The 24,244-nt window shown below is 39.6% G+C and overlaps 1 protein-coding gene across 1 annotated transcript in view; it reads left to right on the forward strand.

Moving 5' to 3' along the window:
- The first annotated feature begins 227 nt into the window (after positions 1-227).
- The window catches only part of LOC123240239 (calmodulin-binding transcription activator 1-like), a 71,143-nt gene continuing 47,126 nt past the window's right edge, over positions 228-24,244 (forward strand). The window contains exon 1 of the mRNA XM_044667661.1: positions 228-253. The gene's annotated coding sequence lies outside the window, so the exon portion shown is untranslated. The remainder of the gene's footprint in view (positions 254-24,244) is intronic.

Raw genomic sequence — 24,244 nt, forward strand, 5'->3', positions numbered from 1 at the left:
CCCCCCCCACGCACGGGTTCGCGCCCGCCGGTGCGCCAGCCCAGCCCCGGCGCGCGTCGGCTCCGGCTCCAGCCCGGGCGCGGGCTCCTGGCCCCGGCGCGGCGCCATAGCCCTCACTGCACCAACACTGCCGCCGCCGCTGCCGCCTGGCCTGTGAGTGTGACTGAGAGATCGAGTACGAAATGACTCGGGGCAAGGCTGTTGAAGAAGACTGGCTTTCCCGGGATGTTGGTCGAGCCGAAAAGCAACTGAAGTATGTTTTAAAACTTGAGCATTCAGAATGCCTCCGATCTGAAAAGTTGAGTCCCGAGAATGAATGAAGGTTTGGAAGAACTTCCTTTGGGCTCGGTGTTTGGTAGCCCACAAGAATAGAGAAGCTTTGGGGCTGACCCCACGCACTTAAAGACAGACTTGATCGATTTCCTTTGCTTTCATTGATCATTGAGCGATCCTTTTCCGTTTAGCCAGTTTCTCAGGACAGAGTAAATATTTAGAGGAAACCAATTATATCAGGATTTTCCCTTCCTCGGCCATCCAGACTCTCATTCTAAAAGTGGTAACGATAGTGCCCATCCCCATCGCAGCTGATTACCACTCTAAAGGAATGCTGAGATATCCCAAGCCCACTTGTAACTATTCCCACTATTGCTCGAGGTAGGTAGGACTTCCCAGACGTGGGAGGTATGATCAGTCGAGTTGCATGTCTTTGCTTGGTTGAGTGCATCCTTCCTCCTTTACCAGTAAGCCCTAAACCTGAAGTAACACAACTCGAATTGGGGGCCAATGTCCCAAATTAGTAGTATAATGGTTCTTTGACCAAATTAAGCCCTTTAACTCTTCCTGTCCGAAGGAGTCGTTCTAATAGTCCCTATTTAAAGACTGCGCCAGAGAAAGAGAGAGGAAGAAGAGAGCCAAAGAGAAGGGCTCCTGTCTAATGGTCTGATACTGTCGTGTGTTGGTAGCAAAAATGGTTTCCTGATTAGCATTTTCAAGACAATCGTGTATTTATTTTAGGGCTGGAATTAGACTAGAGGAAATAGCCTCATGTTTTTCTCTCATTTGGTACTGGATTTGGGAAGTCCTCGTGTTTGGTGTTCTAGAAGTCAGCGAGGATTGATTTCCCAAATAAAACTTTAATGTATGTGTGAAAATAAGCAGAAGTCCTCTGGACTTCTGTAGGACAATGAATTTATGAGGAACGGTGAATATTGATGATTGGCTAAAGCTGTAAAGAGCATAACCAAAGAGAAAGGAGCTGACTCTCATCACTTGTTTTGTTTTTAAGAAAAAGAATTCTTAAAAATTCTTTAGTAAATTAACAAACTAATTAGCATGTTCTTTTGCCATACTGTTTTCTCCTAGCAAAATATAGAATTTAAAACTCCTAGCAAGCTTTTTTCTAACTTGCCCATCTCTGATAGCCACCATGTTACTCCAGTATGCAAAGCATTGTAGAGAGTACTGACAGGTCACAGATAATGAAAAGATTTGGGGGTCCCACTTTGGGAAAAGCAAGAGACATCCATCAGTAAAGAGGGAATGAGTAAAACTGGATATTTCTGGTGAGTGTTAACTGATCCAGTGTGTAATCTATATACAAGGAATCCCTGCTCAGAATGACTCCCAGGTCCCTTGAGTCCTTGTTTGTTGTTGTTATTGTTTTTAAGATTGTTCTCAACTTAGTATCAAAGCTTGGGCCCAAATGCTCACTTTTGGAGTTGTTGTGGCAGTGTTTGGTGGTGGTGGTTGTTCTAATCACACTGCTAGCCTCTTTCTTGACATTGTAGTATTCGTCCCTACAGGCTGAATTTACTGTGTGAATTCATTGTCCTTAACTTTATCTGAGAGTTAGTGATGGCTTTTTTTCTTTAATAAGAAAAAAGAGGGAAATTCAAGCATCTAAACATCTTCAGGTATCATAGACTTGGCAGAGAAACTCAAGAAAGACCATCTTGAGATTCTGTCGAACTGGGTTCTGTTCTTCAGCTGTTGCAGTGGTAATGGGTTTTCTGGAAATCTTTTGCTCGCCCCAAATAATTATTTCTATGTAATATGCATTTTCTCTTCTCTCCGTCCTTTGTGTCTCTGACTTGTATTCTTCCACTTAAATGGTTCCCTCTTCCTCTGGTGACTCAATGTTATTCACTCAATATTTATACTTTATGAATCTCTACAAAGGCAGAACTACCCTGATAGACGCCAAGTGGCCTGTACAAAGTCCTTCTCTGACTGTCAGTTGTGGGAAAAGAAATATGAGGTGAAATTGTGGTTGGGGTGAATTTCTTTGTATTTCAAGGTTACGTGGTAGCTGTCAGTGAAATTCTGTGAAAGGTGATGGGAAAGGGAACCCTGCTGAGGTGTCCTGAATTGCCATAAAGACCACATGTTAAAATTAGTCATATTTACAATTAGGAAGTGTTTGGAAGTGCACTGGATGACATAATCCCTGCATTAAGAGGAGCACTGTAAAAGCAACTGAAAGAGATAACTGTCTCCTTTACAATGAGTTAATCTTGCCTTGTCCTCCAGGAGAGTATAAACCCACTAAGAGAAATAACCATGTCTTATTTGTCCCCCAAAGTGCTTAAAACAGAGCTGGCACACAGTGGACATTCAGGGATTACTTTTAGATTTATTGGGACTCAGGAAAGGTCATTGTCGTTTTATGTATACCAAAAAAAACAAAAAACAAAAAACAAAAAAAAAACAGGCACAGAGAAAGAGTCCCAAAGGGATTTGACACAAGACATACTGAAGTCATACGAGAGATAAATAAATGATGGCTGGGCATTTTCACAGACAAGATCGTGCCAACACAATCTTGTTTCATTTCAATAGTTTTCCGTTATCCCACAGTATTTCAAGAAACACAACTTTAGAAAGGGCACAAGGGGAGGGGCAGCTGGGTAGCTCAGTGGATTGAGAGTCAGGCCTAGAGATGGGAGGTCCTGGGTTCAAATCCGGCCTGAGACACTTCCCAGATGTGTGACAGCTGGGCAAGTCACTTGACCCCCATTGCCCACCCTTACCACTCTTCCACCTAGGAGCCAATACACAGAAGTTAAGGGTTTAAAAAAAGAAAAGGAAAGGAAAGGAAAGAAAGGGCACAAGGGGGCAACTAGATGGCTTAGCAGATTGAGAAACAGGAAGTCCTGGATTTAAATCTGGCCTCAGTGTGACCCTGGGCAAGTCACTTAACTTCCATTGCCTAGCTCTTAGCGCTCTTCTGCCTTGGAACCAATATTGATTCTAAGACAGAAGGTAAGGGTTTAACATACAAAATAAAAAAGGGCACAGACCAGTCTTCAGGAGTGGGGGTATGGGGTGTAGAAGATTCTCTAGGAGCTTGGCCAAGTTTTCAATAGAGGACAGTGCGCAAAGAGTACATTTGATTAGAGAAACTGTGAAAGAGCCCAGTGGAGTTCCAGTGGACTTGGGCAACATGGTGGATAATAGTAATGACAGCAACTCATCAAATGACACTTTAAACTTTTTAAACCACTTTATATACATTATTTCTTTCTATTTAGCAGACATTTATCAAGTTCCTGCTGTATGCAAGGTGTTGACCTCAAAGACCAACCCTCTAGCCACTACACTGTGAGCCTCTCAAGGGGAACTATAGACCTACAAAAATGCATCTACAGGGGGCAGCTGGGTAGCTCAGTGGAGTGAGAGTCAGGCCTAGAGACAGGAGGTCCTAGGTTCAAACCTGGCCTCAACCACTTCCCAGCTGTGTGACCCTGGGCAAGTCACTTGACCCCCATTGCCCACCCTTACCACTCTTCCACCTATGAGACAATACACCGAAGTACAAGGGTTTAAAAAAAAGTGCATCTACACTGCCCTCTATCTCATTTGACTCTGAAAACCACTCTGTGAGCTAGGCAAGGCAAATAGCCTTTCAGAGGTTTCTCATCTATAAAATAACAGGGTTGAGCCCTTCCAGCTTTAAATCCTTACTTGTAAGGAATTTGATTAGCCTCCCTGGACCTCAGTTTATTCATCTGTAAAATGAAGAGAATGACCTCAGGCTCTCTCTCTCTCCATAGTCAGTCAGCTAGTATTTAAGCCTTTACTGTGTGCCATGCTCTATGCTAAAGCCCTGAGGATACAGAGAGGCTATAAAAATATAGTCCTTGTCCTCAAGGGGTTTCATTTTTAATGGAGGAGAAAACATATAAATAAGGAGGTCCATAAAAGATAGGGACCCAGTCGATAGAAGGCAATCTGGGAGAAGGTAATAGGAGCTGAGGGAACTAGCAGGTGGGGTTCGAAGGGATTCTAAAAAGAAACCTGGGGAAATTTGAAAAAAAAAAACAGCAGGGAGAGAGGGACAGGAGACCAAAGGATTCTGGGAACAGGAGACAGCTAGCGCAATGGCACAGAGACATGGAGTATTGTGTTTGAGGAACTGTGAGAAGGTTATGCTATCATATGATATGATAGTGGATGCTAGAATGAGGGAAGGGCTAAAGTCTAAGTCCAGAGAAGTAGGAAGGGATACGTTTATAAAGAGTCTTAAATGCCAAACCAGAGAGTCTATTTGATCTTGAGAGTGATAAGTAGACACTAAGTTCACTGGGGTAGGGGTGTGGGTGACATGGTTAGACGGATGCTTTTGGAAGTTGACTTGGCAGCTGAATCGAGGGTGGATTGAAGTGGAAGGAGATGCGGCACAGGGAGGACCAGTGAATGTACACTATTGCAGTATTCCAATCAAGAGATGATAAGGGATGGAACTAAGGTTGTAGCTGTGTGAGGGGCGAGAAGAGGATGTGTACCAAAGAGGTTGGGAACAAAGACATGACAAGATGTGGCAACAGATTAGATTGGTGTGTAGCAGAGAATAAGAAGATAAGCAGGACAACTCTAAGCCCAGGTAATAAGAAGGATGGTTGAGTTCTCAACAAAGAATAGTGGGGAAGAAAAGAAGTTCTGTTTGGGATGAATTAAGTTTGAGATCTCTATTAAATATACAATTTGAGATGTCCAAAAGGCATTTGGTGATTTGTGTCTGCAGCTCAGAAGAAACTAGGACTGGATATATAGGTTCCCCTGGGAATTATCGGCATTGAAATGATAATTAAGAAATGATAATTACAGAAACTAATGAGGTTACCAAATAGAAAAGAAGGCTTGGTGTATACCCATAGTTAATGAGGGTAATGTGGCTGAGGAGCCAGCAAAGGGGGACTGAAAAGGAACAGACATACAAGGGAGAATCAAGAGAGAGAATCATGACAAAAACCAAGAGAGGAAAGAATATTCAGGAGGTGATCGACAGTGTCAGAAGCTGCTGGGAATCAAGAAGGCTAAAGATTGAGAAAAGACCATATTAGATTTGACATTTAAGAGAACCTTCGTAACTATGGAGAGGGAAGTTTCAGTTGAGTGATGAAGTTGGAAGCCAGACAGCAGAGATTTTGGAAAAGAGTAGGAGGAGAGAAAGTAGAGGCATCAAGTGTAGACAGCTTCTTCAAGGAATTTATCCATGAAGGAGACGAGAGAGAGGACCACGTGAGAGCTTTTGAAGATGTGGATGTGGGTATGTTTGTGGACAGTTGGAAAAGGTCCAATAGTTAGGGAGGGATTGAAGATAAGAGAGTGGAGATGACCACTGGGGCAATCTGCTGGAGAAGATCAGAGGGGACTGGATTAAAGATTTCTGTAGAAGGGTTTGCCTTGGCAAGAAGAACCACCTCTTCCTAAGAGCCAAGAATGAAGGAGGAAATGTCTAAATGATGTGAGGAGAGAGGGAGCTCTCTGGAATGGCCTCAACATAGATGTGTCTGTATTTCACATTAGAGGACTTTGCATGAAGTTACAGATAAGCTTTCTGGCCTTTAAAAGTCCGTCAGATCCATACAGCCAATAACATGTCTTCTGAAGTCCCTCAGACTTCTGGTGTGAAGCTGGCTAGCTACATCCTCAGTGCCACAGCTGAGCCTTTGGAAGCAGGAGGTAGCAGAATCTGCACCTCTTCAACCTTTTTCACCATATACTAGATTGGATAATACCAAAATTCCCAGAGCTTGTTTAAGAAAATCCAAGCCAAGCTCTTAGTGCAAAAACTCTTATTTTAGATGAATAAAGAATTCATGAAAATGTCTTCTTATTTTTTCCCTTGAAATAATCAGCTCCCTTCTCTCTGTCCAAGATCAATAGCCCTGACGGTTTTCTCTATCAGGGAAGTCCTGCCCATAGGTGTGAAATATTGGGAGTTCCCTTGTGTACTCTCCGTTATATTTCAAAAGTTTGGCTATAAATCAATTGTTTGAATCTCGATTTCCTTTTCAAACAAAAACAGTATCATTAATGGTGGATGCATTACTAGACTAGCCCAAAGAAATTGATTTAACCCATATGGAAATACGGTGTCTCCTCAAGAATAGTAGCAAATACCATGATGCTGGTAATTAACTGTGAATAAGTAGTTTATTTCTTCTAATGCCAGTGCTTTAATTAAAGAAGGATAGGAAGATAGGTGGAGGCTACTATGGAGATTCTGAACAGTACTTAGAGATCGTTGCAAAAACTTTTGAGGTTGATGTTTTTTTTTTTTAATTTCAAAACTAAGAATCATGGGATATTAAAGCTGAAAAATTATGCCTTGTATATTGTCCAGTCCCTTCACTTTACAGATAAGGAAGCTGAGGCCCACAGAGGTTAAAGAACTTGCCTGATGTTTTGCAGGCAGTTAACAGAAGTGGATCTGAGCCAGATCACAGGTCTCCTGACTTCCAGCCCAGAGCTTTCTGGGAGAGATAAAAAGGCTCTTTGCCAACTCACTTTACTGCAAAGGGTGGGAGATCCTTTTAAATAAATAAATAAGGGCCACTGGTACTTCCACACCAAAGCTCTGAAATGAGAGCCCCAATCCCCTCCCCACCCCCAATAAAGGAAACAGGAAAGCAGAGGAAGAAGCCTCAGGGAACTTCATATGGTACTCCCAGATTGGGGAATGGAGGTTAGGGGATTGGAGATAGCTCACTCTACCATGTCTACTCCCAGGGAGACCCAGAGTACCAAAAGCATTTTCTGAAATTCCAATTGGTAAGAGAGACATAACTCTTGTTAGCAAGCAGGCTCTTAATTCACATTTGGAGAAATGTGAATCTTAACTAAACCAGGTTTTTAGTGTTATAAATTGATATTTTATTGTTTACTCTCTAGTTTATAATGAAAATCTATATCTTTAAGTGACTTAATTATGAATATTAACTTGTATAGCTTTATAATATTAATATTCATTTATTTTTAAACTTCAAAAAGTCTAGACTTGGCATAATTTAGAAAGAACTCTTATTCATGAGCAATTTCACACCATCCTGAAGCAATTTCAGTATTGAAAATTCTGTTCCACAACTAAAATGACCATGTACAAGACCCACTTTTTTTTAAACCCTCACCTTCCATCTTAGAATCAATACTGTGTATTGGTTCTAAAGCAGAAGAGTGGTAAGGGCTGGGCAATGAGGGATAAGTGACTTGCCCAGGGTCACACAGCTAGGAAGTGTCTGAAGGCAGATTTGAACCCAGGACCTCCCATCTCTAGGCCTGGCTCTCAATTCACTGAGCCACCCAGCTGCCCCCTAAGACTCACTTTTAAGAACAGAAATACCCATGGACTCTCCTAGGCTGTGACTCTTGCACAAGACAGCAAAACAGTTGGGAACTTTTCTGCAGATGGTGTCCCTACAATTAGCTCCAAGATCATAGTGCTGCCACCAACAACCCTCTAAATAGTGGATAAGGAAGAAGTGTGTTGAAGATGCCCTCATCAAGGTTTTGCAGCCCAAGCCCTGACTTAGTTGGTCAGATCTTCTCTAAAAGCCAGTAGGACCCTGTTGCAAAAAAGGATCTGTTATGAATAGGAATCACCGCATGGAAAGTAGCCAGGACTATTTTTGCATTTGCTTCTAAGGTACCATGGAACATTTTATTAGAAGGAATTTTTATTTTTTGTTGACTCCTGATATTATTACTCCTTTCCCTCTGCGCAGATCCTCTGCTAAAATAGCCTGGCTATCCTTTCTATGGCAGAGTTTAACATGGAAGGTAACATAGCAATTGCCAACATGAAGGATTAGCATAAATCAGATGATTCCATATATAGAATTGTAGAAGTAGAGAAGTACTCAACAGCTCACACTGCTTAGAACTCAGAGACCCTACTACCTGCATTGGAAAACCTTTGCCGATTTTAATTTAAATATATGGCTGAAAAGCTATGGTAGAAGTTTAAGTGATATAACTTCTCATCATTTTCCCTTGAATGTCTCAAATATTCCAATGTCTCTAATGTTCCAGTTACAATATAGCTTCCTCTTGCTCCTAAAGTAGCCTGGACTCATATGTTTGTTTTTCCTTACCTTCCTTCCTTGCCTTCCTTCTTTCCTTTCTTCCTCCCTTCCTTCACATTCTTTTTCTTTCTTTCTTTCCTTTGCTTCTTTCCTTTTTTCCTTTCTTTCTTTTTTGTTTCTTTCTTTATTCCTTCCTTCCTTCCTTCACATTTTTTTCTTTGCTTCTTTCCTTTTTTTCTTTCTTTCTTGTTTCTTTCTTTATTCCTTCCTTCCTTCACATTCTTTTTCTTTCTTTCCTTTGCTTCTTTCCTTTTTTCCTTTTTTCCTTTCTTTTTTCTTTCTTTATTCCTTCCTTCCTTCACATTCTTTTTCTTTCTTTGCTTCTTTCCTTTTTTCCCTTTCTTTCTTTCTTTTTTGTTTCTTTCTTCATTCCTTCCTTCTTTCCTTTCTTCCTTCCTTTCTTTCCTCTGTTCCATGAGATCCAAGGTTTGCAAGGGTTGTATAGAGTATTTTGCAAATGGAATCAGACCATGGGCAAGCTGTGTGAAATTAATTAACATTTTCATATTTTAAGTTAATGAGGATTTTTGTGAAACTAGTTCTTTTCTCTTTGAATCACACACTCATCTTTATCCTATCACAGTACATTTGTTCTCAAATAAGATCAAGAACAGTATAAAAAAGTGAACAGTGAAAGTGACAGCAGACAAAAAACCATTTCACATTCGTTCTAATAGGACCGAAAGAAGAGACAATAAAAAGGAAACTTACAAACCCTCCATCTGAGCCTCACTGCCCCAGTATTTTAAGATTAATATTTAACATCTAAAGTAACATTTTTTCATAATCTTCCTATTTCTAATATGAATTACTGGTGAGAAACCAGTATAAAACTTGTCACAATATCTGCTTCCTAATACTGAGGAAGCCCCTAACATATATAAGTTGTTTGTCTCAACCAAGAAGGGAGTCCAGCATAGAGTCTAACATGATGAGTATTCTTGAGAATAAAATCTAGATCCGTGGAGTCAAACAAACTCATATAGAAAAGAGATTCACTAAAGCATGTATATGGGTCCCTGGAGATGGCATATTGACTCTGAAAACCACATATTAATGTTATCTTTACTGTATTTTTGTTTCTTTCGTTAAATGACTCCCTGTCACACCTTGACCTGATTTGGGTTCCATACTGCCAGTTGGCCTTGTGTCGGACGATCCCTATCCATATGATCTAGTTTGTAGGTAACCTTGTGCTGATTGTTATCAAGCTCCGGATCCTTAAAGAAATGAGATTCAAAATCACTCAAAAGAATTCAGCCTAATTACTAAGAAGAAAAAAACCCGAATCCATGAAGAATGCCAATTGTCTAAACTATTATGTGAAGTTGGATAGACAATTCAACATAGATTTTGAACAGTAACTGCAAATAGACAGTGATCTAGGACCAAAATTGAACAGAATGGTGAGAAAAGGCTAGAGTTCCTTTAGAAAATTGTATGTAGGGGGGCAGCTGGGTAGCTCAGTGGATTGAGAGCCAGGCCAAGAGACAGGAGGTCCTGGGTTCAAATCTGGCCTCAGACACTTCCCAGCTGTGTGACCCTGGGCAAGTCATTTGACCCCCATTGCCTAAAAAAAAGAAAAGAAAAGAAAAGAAAATTGTATGTATGTTTGAGTGGTGTTTGGGTATATTACATGTGTATATGTTTGTATGAATACACGTTATACCTCCCTAGTAGGTAAGCTCCTTGAGGGAAAGGCCTGTTTCATTTTTGTCTTTGTTTCCCCAACACCCATCACAGAGTCGTATCACATAGTAGGCATTTAATAAATGCTTGTTCAAATGACTGATGAACAAAAATATCCTTTGGGGAGAAAACGATCTAGAGATTTTAGCAAAGTTTCACCTAAAGAAAATGATGTCAGTAATGGTCCAGGGCAAGGTAGGCGATGGCATCTCTACTCTGCGCTAGGCAGAACACATCTGGAATGACAGGCTTTGTTCTTGACATCGTACTTTAGAAAGAATGTACTAACCCATTGGAATTAGTGCAGGAGAGAGTGATCGGAATAGTGAGGGGTTGGAGTCTATGGAGTCTATTGCTTCAAAGGTTTCTAATAAAATATTTTTTTAAATGAGCAGAAGAATTGGGAGCCAACCATGAGAAGACAACCTGGCGAGAACTAGTGGGAGGTGGTGGGGACAGGAGAGATAAGGGGACGATCCTCATCTTCAGATATTTGAAGGACTATTGTGTAGAGGAGGGGCTGAGCTTGCTCGGCTTGACCCCAAAGGGCAGAATTAGGAGCAGTGCCCATAATCTGAAGAGACAGATTTTAACTTGATCTGAAGGAAACGTCCTTAACAGCACAGTCCCCGACAAGACAGGGCTGCTTCGGGAGGAAGTTTTGAAGCAAGGGCTAGCTGACCCCTTCTTGGAAATATTGTAAGGGTTTCCTGTTTAGGGGTATATACACAAAGGAGGGGAGAAGGTCTTTGAAGCCCTTCTCAACCCTAATAATGCTGGGATTCTCCAATAGTCTGTGACCTTCTTCTTTGGCCAAGAAGGGCATTTTAAGTAAGAACCCCTAAATGTGCAGCAATGAAAACAGGAACAAACAGAATCAATAATGAGCCTAGAAAATATCTTTACTAGTATATAAAAAAGATAATGACTTATTTGGATGGATCTAGGATCTTAGCAGAAGGGGTTTCCTTCACTGGTAAAGATAGCATCATCCGTGCTGCGCCATCTTCAAATTCTTAACCAGGTGCTGCTGTAAATTTTACTTAGACTACCTCCACAATATGCCAGTGGTTTTCTTCTAGTGTCTCTCTAAGGGGAAGGAGGGTAGAGACAGCTGGGTGACTCAGTGGATAGAACTCCAGGCCTGGAGTCCAGAGGACCTTGGCTCAAATGTCCTAGCTGGGTGACCCTAGGCAAGACATTTAACCCCCATTGCCTAGCCCTTACTCCTCTTTTTGCCTTAGAACTAATGCTCAGTATTGTTTTTAAGACAGATGGTAAAGGTTTAAAAATAAGCAAATAAATATCTCTAAGGTACCAACATAACCTCTAGATCAGCGGTTCCCAAGCTTTTTTGGCCCTTTCCAGAAAAAATATTACTTAGCCCCCAGTAAATTAATTTTTTAAAATTTTAATAGCAATTAATAGGAAAGATAAATGCACCTGTGGCCATCACCGCTCCCCTGGATCACTGCAGCACCCACCAGGGGGCGGTGGCGCCCACTTTGGGAATCACTGCTCTAGACTGTCCACTTTTGTCAGTGTTTCCCTTCCATGGCTGACCCAAATCCTTGTCCAAGCCTACATGCCAACCACACTATCTTTTATTCCACTTTTCACATGACAGTCATCCCTGAGAGAAGGATAAAGTTTGCTGACAGCCACCATTCATTTTCCTTTGGGGCATCTGAAAGTTTGGGGTTCAATTAAAACCATGACTATTGCTGCCTTTCATCAGCTAACAGTTTCAAACTCCCTCTGCTCACATGACATCCTGCCCTGCCACTTCTAATAGATCCATAGTCTTTTGATGTATAACTATAAGGTAATGAGCCTTTTTTTTTAAACAACTATTCCAGAACTGACTCTGATGTATCAAAACTTGAATAGTCAAATGAGATCACAACCACCTTTGGGTGTTATGCACCTGTTTCAAAGATGTTGCCCCTCTTAAGAAAAAAAATGTTTAGAAATTCTCATTTGCAACTGTTTTCAGAGATGGGGATATAGCCTTGAGCATTCTTAATAACAAATTCTTCATCCTTTAGGCTTTAATTTGTTGGAAAGAGCACAAAATTGTTTGTAGGCAAGACTAGTGAATAAACTAGAGGATCAAATTTTGAAATATGATTTGGTCAAAAATAAATTGATTCTAAGGTAAAGGTTCTGGATTTTGACCTCTCAAACTAGCTCTGGTGACTCTTCCTAAAGAAAAGGTCAAACAAATTTATTGAGAAATGGCAGTGGCATTAGATTAAATTTATCCTTCCAAGGAAAATGCTTTAAAGGACAAATACTTGAAAATGGGATGTGGGGGAGAGCAGAGTCAAGATGGCAGAGTGAAGTTAGCATTTTTTGCTGAGCTCTCCCAACACACCCCTCTAATCAATTTTTTTAAACCTTTACCTTCCATCTTAGAATCAATACTATAAATTTGTTCCAAGGCAGAAAGAGCGATAAGGGCTAGACAATGGGGATTAAGTGACTTATCAAAGGTCACACAGGTAGGAAGTGACTGAGGCCAGATTTGAACCCAGGACCTCCTGTCTCTAGGCCTGGCTCTCAAATCACTGGGCCACCTAGCTGCCCTCTAAGTAATTTTTTAAAACATATCAAATTGATTTCTGAGCAAGAAAACCAACAAAAAGTCACAGTGAGTCCTTTTTTATAGCCTAGACTAGAGAAATTTAGAAGAACAGAAATAGATGGTTGCAGACAGTGGAGTAAGGGCTGGGTAGGAGCCTAGCAAGGCACAGATGGCAATGCCTATAGGTCTTGGAGAAGGAGGCAGGTAACAGCAACAGCAGCAGCAGCAGCACCAGAATCATTCAGTCCCCAGCACCCAAGGATGGTAAGGAGACTGAATAACTGGTCAGAAAGAGATTCCAGGGGGTCCCTGCACTTGCATGGGTGCAGGATCAGGTGCTGATTGTCAGTTCCATCACTGTTATCCACTTCTGAGTCTCAGTTCCAGAGCAGAGAGAAACAGATACAGTCCCAAGAAAGCAAGGGTCATACCTGGGTAAGGACTAGAACCCAAACCAGGAAGGAAGTGACTAGAACCCTCTCTAGATCACAGCCCTTGGAAGCACTAAAAACTCACAGGACCCCAGAACTAGCTGTGAAAACAGCAGAACATAAAATTCAGGTCAGAATCAGCCATTGCCCTCTACCTCCACAGGGAAGCAGAACCTAACTCTGCTATAAAATCCAAAGTCAAGAAATAGACTGAGAAAACGAATAAACAGCAACAGTAATGACAACGAAACCTGACCATAAAAAGTTACTATTGTGAGAGGGAAGCGCAAAATACAAACTTAGGAAACAATGACTTAAAAGCATCTATAAGCAAAGCCAGAAAGGAAAAAAAAATGCAGATTGCACACAGGTCCAGCAAGAATTCCTAGAAGAACTAAAGAAAGATTTTTAAAAGAACGATAATAACAATAAATCATTTTTAACAAAAATCCACTATATAACAAAACCTGGATAGAAGTTCCATTCTTGTAATTTAATGGTGGGGGGGGGGGGAGAATCTATATGGATTTATTGAATAAAGAGCCTATTCTTATGAGGTCGGGATATGAGTTCTTAACAGAATTTTTGCTTGAAGGAAGAAATAAAAGGTTTTAAATACCTTTTTTTTTTTTAAAGAAAAAGTGGTGGTTTAACCTGAAGATTAACAACTTCTAAGTATACAGAATTTGTGATACAATGGCCTCATGTTACAACAGCTGATAATTGCTTCCATATCTATTGTTTTAGGATTGTTTTTTGTTTGTTTGTTTTTTTGGAGAACATTTTGAGAAATTAAGGAAATTAAAATTTGATGTGGAAGGATTGTTGCTAGATTCCTTAATATTTTCAAATAGAGTTCCTATCCTTTTAACTCAGCAGCCACCTGACCACTTCCAAGTTCCTCTTCTCCCCTGGACAGAGAAGAACTCAAATTGTATTAGTAAAATTATCACTCACTAAGAAAAAAATCCACTATATAACAAAAATCCACAAATAACAAAAAATCCACTAAGAGTGGTAGAGGGGAAATTGGAAAAACAAATGAGAGCAATAAAAAAACTCTGAAAAAAGAATAGAATATATACAAATATTGGTAAAATATACACATATATTGAAGAAATAACTCCTTAGAATTCATTTTTATTTACATTTTTTTAAATTTAGAAATCAGAATTGGCCAAATAGTCAAAAAGTACAAAACATCACTGAAGAAAATAACTCTTTGAAATTATTATTGGTTAAGTAGAAGCTCCACAAGACATCAAGAAACAACAAAACAAAGTCAAGACTGAAAAAAATAGAAGAAATTTTGAAATATTTCAAAGGAAAAACAAATAAACTAGAAAATAGTTTGAGGAGTGATCATTTAAGAATTGCTGGACCACCTGAAAGCCATGATTTTTAAAAAGACCCTAGACATCATATTTCAAGAAATTACAAAGGGAAAACTGCTGAGATGTCATGGAACCAGAGGACAAAATAGAAATGGAAAGAATCCACTGATAACCTCCTAAAAGAGACCCCAAAATAAAAATATCTAGGAATATTGTGCCCAAATTACAGAGCTCCCAGATCAGAGAGAAAATACTGCAAGTAGTCCCCCATAAAAACAAATCAATACCAGTCAGGATCATACAAGATTTAGTTGCTACTACTATAAAGGAACAGAAGATGTTGAATATAATATTCCAGAAGGCAAAGGAGTCAGGATTGCAACCAAGAATAACCTACCTAGCTAAACTGAGCATAAACCAACAAGGTAAAAAAAAAGGAAAGTTAATTAGAGGACTTTCAACCATTTCTAATGAATGACCAGAGCTGAATGAAAAATTTGACATTCAAACATAAGACTCAAGAGAAATATAAAAAGTTAAAAATGAGAGAAAAATCATAAGGATCTTAAGAAGGTTAAACTATCCACATTCCTAAATAGGAAGATGATATACATGCCCCCCCCATAAACTTTATCATCATTAGGGAAGTTTCGAATGAGACTTCTAAACAGAAGGCACAAGTGTGAATCTATTATTTTTGGAATAATTTCAAAAGAAAAATGGAAGGATAAGAAAAAGAGGTGCACTAGGAGAAAGGAGAAGGGAGAAGAAGAAAGGAGAAATGATCTTATGTAAAAGAGACATATAAGAAACATTTTTTAGAATGGAGAGGAAAATGGAGGGATGGAGTGAGCAACTCTTAAACCCCACTCTCATCTGAATTGGTCCAAAGAGAGAAGAATATGCAATACATACACACACAGAGTTGGATATAGAAATTCATCTTATGCAACAAGGAAGCAGGAGGAGGAAGGGCTGAGAAAAGAGGAGGAGTGGTAAGAGAGAGAGTAGATAAAGGGAGACAGTGGTTATAAACAAAATGGATTTTTGAGGAGGATAAAGGATGAATATATGAGAACAAGATGGAGAAAAATACAGTGACATAACTCTGAATGTGAATGGAATAAATTTACCCATAAAATGAAAGAGGATAGCAGAATGGATTAGAAACTAGAATCCAACAATATGCTATTTACCAGAAACTCATATACACAGAGTTAAAATAAGAGGCAGGAGCAGAACCTATTGTGATTCAGCTAAAATAAAAAAAGGCAAGGGTAGCAATCATGATTTCAGACAAAGCAAAGAAAGGACAGTTGCATATTTATGTCTGTGCATCATATCATTTAAAGCTAGATCTTATAGTTTAATTAGTCCAGCAACTTTATTTTCCAGTCAAGAGATTTGAAGCTCCTAGAGATTAAGTGACAGCTCAAGGTCACATAGTTAATATGTGACAGAGCTGAGCCTGAAACTCAAGTCATCTGAGTCTTAGTGTGGTGATTTTTCCATAGAAATTCTTGTTTGCTTGCTAAATCATCCTTTTACTTCACAGTCATACTTCAGGTAGAATGAAGTATACATGTCTATATCACCATCTAATTTTTTATTTTTCATTGATTTCTGGGGGGAAAATTACCCTTGCTGCTGTGTAATTGCTTGTGTTTAAAGGAGGAAGATAGATTATTAGTCTTTTTATGAGGAGTTTACAGGTTGCTAGGGAATTAATCAGCTATCATCCTGAAACTATAATTTAAACCCCAACCATCCCAGCCCAGTTTGGATGAAAATAGCAATAGAGTTCCGTGTCTAAATCTGACATATCCCAAGATGGATAGTTGTCCAGGGACATTCTCGAGATCATAGCAATTTTCCTGGCATCAGGAGAATACTTGTGGTGGAATTGGACAAAGGAGATGTGACATGGGAAGTACCCTCTATGATTATAACTAGAAAAAATGTAGACGAAAATCTAGAAAGCCCTATTTTTATTAAATGTTAATAATGACTCTGAATGTAGAGTAATCTCAGTTTCCCCCTTTTAGCATGTCCTGCATTTTACATGTCCGGAATTTCTCTCATAATTGAAATACTTCCATATCTTATGCTCCAGTCTGAATGAGATATAACCCCCAATAAAATCTGGGGCATAAAAACAACTGCTATGAGCAACCGAAGAATGGAAATAAACATACAAATGAGAAATGGATATAAATGCTTTGTTCTAGATAACTTTTTTCCTCCCTCCCCATTTGCCTCCCAGATCCTTCTTAGAACTGGTATTTTTTCCCTTCTTCTACAGAACATATTATTTTCTTTTCTTCATATAAGTCCTTCTTTTACTATACTGAATAAGATCAATATGCACTAATTTCTTCCCCAATTCAGAAAATATTTATTAAGCATTTATGTAATATGCAAAACAATGTTCTAGATGATGGGGATACAAAAACCCTAGGGTTAGGGTTAAAACTAAAAAGATAAGTCTAAAAACTTGGCGAGCATACTTAGTAAAAACCTGCAAATCTTCTGAAACACCCAAGACGAATCTGGCAAGGATTACATTCATTCTATGCAGTGTCTTTATAATGGCTTGGTCTTTCATGCAAGGTCTTAGCAAATTCTGGTTCTTAAAAGTCCCTAGTTTAGTAAAAAGATAATATTATATTAATATTTCATTTGGTCCTCCAAAAAAGAATTTAAATAATTTCTTATATTAACCAGAGACCTTATTAGACTAGGGAAACAGCTACTGATGTTTAATGTTCATGTCTTTGTGTTTCCCAGATGTTCTTAGTACCTGTCTGTTGAGGTCAATAGTCTTTCTTTCCAGCATTCCATTGCTTCTTAATTACTAGGATTTTTGTTCATCATTCTCCTTATGTGTACCATGGTCCTCATATGTTCATCTTCCCTTCCCTCTTTCTAATATAGGTTTTATCTCTAGTTTTTTTGCAGTTTTTTTTTTTATGCTTCATTGGTGTATATGTGTGTGGTCTCTTTATCACCAATTATAGTCACCTGCTATTTTGAAATCACTGCATCCTTTGAAGTAGTGTGATATAATGGCTGTAGAGGAAGCCTCAAAGTCAAGAAGACCTTGGTTCAGGTCCTGAAATGTACTGGCTGTAATTCACTTAGCCTCCAGGAACTCTCTAAGACTACAAAATTACATCATAGTTTCATGCAATGGTAAAGGGAGTTTCCTTTCTTTACCCAGAATCCCCTCTTCTGATGGATTTCCAACTCCAAACCTCACACATACACCCCAAAAAAGTATTGTTTAGAATGTACTGGCTGACCTGCACATTTTTAGGTTTTCATTGTTTCCACTGCGCCCTTACTGGGGAGGCAGATCCCTCCAGATTTCCTTTCTTGGAATTCAATAGCTGTTAAAGGTGTGAACGCTTTCATGATAGCTTAAAAGCTATCAACAACTTCCCTTGAAGTCTTTCCTTTGCAAAAGGCATCCAAGATGCCAAATCTGTGATCAATCTCAACAAAAACTGGACACAAAAATATGGATCAAAGGAGGAGAAAGCACACATTTCTATTAGAGAAATTAGAAGAACTCATTTCTGGTTGTTAAAGGGTTTTGTCTTAATGAGTTGGAGAGTTTAAAAAGTAGAGTATGACAGGTTTTCTATAGTTAAATTTAGCCATTGCTTTGGAAAGATCAGAGTGGTACAGCTTGTTCCTTACAGCCTGGCCCTTGCCCTTGGCCCTGCACTCAGACATCCTGAAGGACTTCAAGGAGAAAAGCAGTGGCCGATTTCTAATTGGCTTAATGCGTTCTCCTGCAGCTCCATCTGTTCCAGGAGGGAATTGTGACTTTACCGGGTTTTGTCTCTGAACTTCCTAAAAATGTCAAGAAATGTCCTAAGCAGCAATTACAGTTGCTAACAGAAATAGTTTGAACCATGCCATCTTCTGCTGCATCAGCTCTTCCTGCCAGTGTAGCCAAGGGCTGTAAATGGAATGAGAGATGGCCCCTCATTCCCAATCCAAATAGCAACAGGAGGGCACATATGCACTTGAGCTACAAATAAACGTGTTTTAAAATAGCAGATGGTATTTGACGATCACTCATTCCCTCATTCATTTACCTGCCAGCGCCAAGATTTTCCTTGTTCTCTGGCAATAAAGACATTGCTAAGACATGAATTAGATCAGTTTAGGTCACTGTGATGGCATCAGCTATTTGACAGGAGGCAGGGGTCCATGCCTTGGCAAACGAAACAAAGAAACTCATTTCTGAATATCTAATTCTATAAGCGTTTACTGTTGCTGATCTAGTGAACCGTTCTATCAGCACGGTTTTTCAAAAGCATTTAAAAACCAAAACAACCCAAGTGAATGAGGTGTTAAACATTTTTGTAACTAATAATAAGCCTTCCTTTAATAAAGCTGTAGTCTGTCATGTGTATTCCAAATAAGCAGCAGGGTAGGAGAAACATGGGGGGGAAAAAGGACTTTAGAAAAATGTGGTGAATTGGTATTTTCATGTAATGCTCAGTGGATGAGGACAGTCTTGCTACATCAGTGTGAAATTCAAATTCATGTCTGTGGAGAAATCAAATTTTCCTCAGAGCTTTTCTGCCAGATTTCCACAAAGATATGCTGTGGTTACATCATTTTGTACCTGGACTGACAGGAAATGGAAGACAGCCAAGAAAGCCCTTAGAGCGTTCTCACATGCTTCTCAAGGCTGTTCCGTTGGGTTTTGATCATTTCAAATACTCTATTTCCCCATTAAAAGAGGCGATTGAATTACTAATTGTGTAACCCACCTAAAGTCCACTATAGATCGCTGAACTCCTTCTGAGTCATTACAGCAAATACTAAGATATTCTTTTTTTTTTTTTAAACCCCTGTACTTCGGTGTATTGTCTCATAGGTGGAAGATTGGTAAGGGTGGGCAATGGGGGTCAAGTGACTTGCCCAGGGTCACACAGCTGGGAAGTGTCTGAGGCCGGGTTTGAACCTAGGACCTCCTGTCTCTAGGCCTGACTCTCCTTCCACTGAGCTACCCAGCTGCCCCATTAAGATATTCTTATGAAATATTCTTATGAAATAAATTGATTTCTAACAGAAGGGTTCTGAGACAGGAATACTATCTGACAGTATATGGTCATCTGTGATACTGTAGCCTTGAAAATTAATTAGATGCAGACACTTCCCAGCTGTATGACCCTGGGCAAGTCACTTAACCCCCATTGCCTAGTCCTTACCACTCTTCTGCCTTGGAGCCAATACACGGTATTGACTCCAAGATGGAAGGTGAGGGTTTAAAACAGAAAAGAAAAGAAAAGAAAATTAATTAGATGCTAAGCCTTTTCTTTGCAGGGTGGGAGGGACACCCATCGGCTAGGGAACCTCGCTTGATGATCTCACCAGGTCCTAGGGATTCAATTCTCACTCATCTCTATGCAGACAATTCCCAGATCTGTTTATCTAGTTCTAACCTCTCTCTTGATATCCACTTTTACACCTATACTATGTGTACTATAAAAATATCATGTATACCATATGTGCAATAAAAATTAAATAATAACAAAAATTAAATAATGATAAAAAAAGGAAATACTAGGCAGACTATAAAAATAAAAACATGCATACTGGGGCAGCTAGATGGCACAGGAGATAGAGAACCAAACCTAGACTCAGGAGCACCTGAGCTCATGTGTGACCCTGGGCCAGTCACTTAACCTCATTTACCTAGCCCAGTGGTTCCCAAACTTTTTTGGCCTACCACCCCCTTTCCAGAAAAAATATTATACTTAGTGCCCCCTGGAAATTATGAAACTATTTCTTGAACTCAGAATAGAATGTAATACAAAAAAAAAAAAAAAAAAGTGTGGCCATCAACGCTCCCCTAGATCATTGTAGCACCCACCAGGGGGCAGTGGCGCCCACTTTGGGAATCACTGACCTAGCCTTTGTCCTTCTGTCTTAGAATGGTCACTAAGACAGAAAATAAGGATTAAATATATAGAGACACTTATATTTTGCACATGCATATATACCCATACCGTAAAAATTAAAGACAATATTATAAAAAAGGGGGAAGCTTTCAGGCAATGTCCTTTGTAGAAGATGGGTTGCATTATTGCCTCTTGGACATTTTTAAATCTCATCCATGTCCAAAACAGAACTTGATCCCCTCCACCACCACCCCCCAAATCCTTCCCTCTTCTGGACTTTGCTATTAACAATCCTCCCAGGCACCCAAGCTTAAAGCCTCGGTGTCTTTCTCTGTGTCTCCGCTGCATTCACCCACATAGCCAGTCTATTGTCAAGGACTGTCAACTTGACCTCCATCGTATCTTTTGAATGCATCCCTTCTCTCTGCTCACACAGCCGCCAGCCTGGTGCAGGCTCTCATACTATTTCTGTCTCCTTGGGCTTAGTCTCCCTGCCTCAAGTGTCTCTCCACAGCAATCTAGCCTCTACTCAGCTCCTAAAGGGATCCGACCCTGTCACCTCCGTTCTGAAATTCCAGCGGTTCCCAGGACCGATGTCTCTTTGAAGCTGGTGCATGTCTTCATTATCTGCTTTCGTGAAGCAGCCCCGTGTGAGGGGTCACAGTCCTGTTTGTTAATTCAGTTGTTAGATACTGGCTCTGCTCTCTGTGTGATTTTGGGCAGGTCATTTAACCTCCCTTTGCCTCAGTTTTCTCATCTGTAAAGTGATGCCTTTGATCAATTCACATGTACTTGCCTCCTCTAAATGAATGATCCTAATGGTTCTATGTGGCGTATATTTAAAATATATAAATTATACATATATATATATATTTATAAATAATAATAAATATATAAATTTACTACATATAATATATTATATATAAATATATATAAAATAATATACATAAATATATAAATAAAATATATTTAAAATAACATGGTGTGCATTATAAAAATTAAAGCCAATATCACAGAAAAGGGAGAAACTTTCAGGCAATGGCCTGTAGAAGGGAAAGGTTGCATTATTGGGGCGCTGAAAGGGAAGTGTCTGACGTGCCAAAACAAACTCTGTAAACACATTTTTTTTACATTTTTTTTAAACCCTTGTACTTCGGTGTATTGTCTCATAGGTGGAAGAGTGATAAGGGTGGGCAATGGGGGTCAAGTGACTTGCCCAGGGTCACACAGCTGGGAAGTGGCTGAGGCCGGGTTTGAACCCAGGACCTCCCGTCTCTAGGCCTGGCTCTCACTCCACTGAGCTACCCAGCTGCCCTGTAAACACATTTTTAATGAAATTAAAGAAGTCAATAAAAATTAATTTTTGAGAATTTGGCAATTCCCATAAAATCCCTTACGTTAAGAAATCGTTATCTGATGAAGGATTTCCTTTAGATGTCATAGGTCTGCTTCTAATTAACGTGGGCTTCTACTTATTCAGGACTGACTGGTACATCATCATCTTTTTCTTCTCTGGAAAGACAAGAGAAGAGAGAAGAAGGCATTTCTACCTACCCAGCCCATGTTTTCTCCTTCCAGGAACCTACTTGGAAGGAGGTGGGAGAGGACTCAGGCCAGGAAGTGGAGCGTATCTTGAGCATAAAATGGAGAAAGAGATTTAGTTCTGATTTTTTTATGGGTTTTATCTTTAGGCTTTCTGACTTATAATAATACTCAAAAGAAAGCTGATTCTGTGAGTTAACTTAGTGGCTAAGAATACTTACATTAAGTTCATAGGAAACAGTGTGCAAAGCTCTTTGGAATTTTCCAGTGTACAAGGAGCAAGAGGTTCATTCAGCTGGTGAAATGGAGACAGGTTATGACAGAAACCATCAAAGGTGCCACTTGAAGTGTTGCTGGATCATGTTGACTCTGTTTCAGCAACACAACTTTTCACTTTCACTCAGTTATCGACTCTTACTCCAGTGACCAGAAGCTTGTAAGAAAACAAGTTTTAAAAGTAGATTTTATTTAAGTTTCCTTTTCTCCTCTGCCAACATGTTCTGATAACATTTGGTTAGTAATTGCATCCGTATCAGTATTTGGACCACAGTGGGGCATTATTTTATAACAATGATAATAAAACACAGGTTTCCATAGCATTTGAAGGTATAGGAAGTATCTTTATCACAACTACCTTTTAAGAGAAGTAGTACAAATATTATCACCATCCCCACTTTACTGGAGGAGAGAACTGGGCGGGAATTCTTCCCTCAGAGCTGAGTTAGCACTTGGGCCCCTTCTAGTGAGATATTTGCTTTGCCCCCTTGCTAAAGGACATGCATAACCAATAGCTTGTTCTCTGGAATGGGCCTGAGTTCATGTCTAGCTCTAATAGAATCCTCAACTAAGTACAGATGAGGAAACTGAGGCTGAAAGGTTACATGGTCATAAAGCTGAATAAATGGAAAATTATTTAAAAAAATTGTTCCAAGGGGGCAGCTGGGTGGCTCAGTGGATTGAGAGCCAGACCTAGAGACGGGAGGTCCTGGGTTCAAATCCGGCCTCAGACACTTCCCAGCTGTGTGACCCTGGGCAAGTCACTTGACCCCCATTGCCCACCCTTACCACTCTTCCACCAAGGAGCCAATACACAGAAGTTAAGGGTTTTAAAAAAAATTGTTCCAAGCATCACTCTCAGCCTTATAGATACTGAAATACCAGCCCAGATTTCCCTCTAACACTTGGCTTTCCCCCCGTGCCATGAGGCCTCTAGGGAACAGTTGGAGAAGAGCTAATGTTAAATATTTGATGTTAGTGTATAAAGTGTTAGATTGTGTGTTTTATTGAAATGGGTTTGGGGCCATTTTTCAGGGGTTTCTTTTTTTTTCTTCCAGGAAGCTTATGTGGATTTATGATCCTATTATGTGCATGCACATATATGTGTGTGCTTGTTTAGATTTGTAATTAACTGCCTAGTGGAAGTGTCCCACATTGTTGTGGTTATGGTTGGTAAAGGATTTTCATGTTCTAGATGGACTGTGTGTCTCCATCAAAGTTTAATTTCTGATTCTTTTCTGGGCATGTTAAGTGGTTTTTCCTACCTTTGGAAGTCTTATAGAAATGAGACTCACAAGACCTCCTGTTTTAGCTTAATAAAGCATCGAGATTTCCTTTTTTGCATAAGATAGCATGACTTTCATCACCAATTTGTCTAGATTTAAAGTGTCCTGAATGATAAGGTAGGAGTTCCCGGGCCACACATTTACTCCATGGCCCCCCACTTTATGGATGCTGACCCCTACTAAAAGAATCATAATTGGAAAGGTCTAGAGTTAATGAGAAGAGATCCCCATTCTTTGAGAAGAGATCATCATGGGCGCCACATGACAACAAGTAGAGGATGAGACTTGGAGTCCAGTGTGCAGGTGAAAAATTTGCCATGGATCTATCCCTTTCCTACCATGACAAGGAAGTGGGAAAATGGAAGAAAAAATTTAAAGTCATTTTGTTCTTATATAATTTTCTATGATTCTATCGAAGAGCAAGCTAAGTTGTAATTCAGTTCATTCAACTTTGTAAGTGGAAAAAATATCAGTTATTCCAACTTGTACTCTATAAAGAAAATAAAGGTCAGAGAATTGCAAAAAAAAAAAAAAAAAAAAGGACATATTTAAAAGGATGCTGGGAATGTAACTCAGGTGTGGCAAATTTTCCACCTGCACACCAGGAGGAAAACATGGGTTTGATTCCCACTTCAGCTGCCTTATAAGTTGTTACCTTGGACAGGTCCCTTGTTCTCCTTGAGTCCATCTTCTGATGTATAAATGGGGATAATAATAATACCTATTTCAAAGAGTTGTTTTAAGTAGCATAATTAGATAATGAAATGTAAAGTGCTTTGCAAACTTTGAAGCTCAATGTAAATACGAAC

Source organism: Gracilinanus agilis, chromosome 3 (assembly GCF_016433145.1).
Source record: "Gracilinanus agilis isolate LMUSP501 chromosome 3, AgileGrace, whole genome shotgun sequence".
Classification (NCBI taxonomy): domain Eukaryota; kingdom Metazoa; phylum Chordata; class Mammalia; order Didelphimorphia; family Didelphidae; genus Gracilinanus; species Gracilinanus agilis.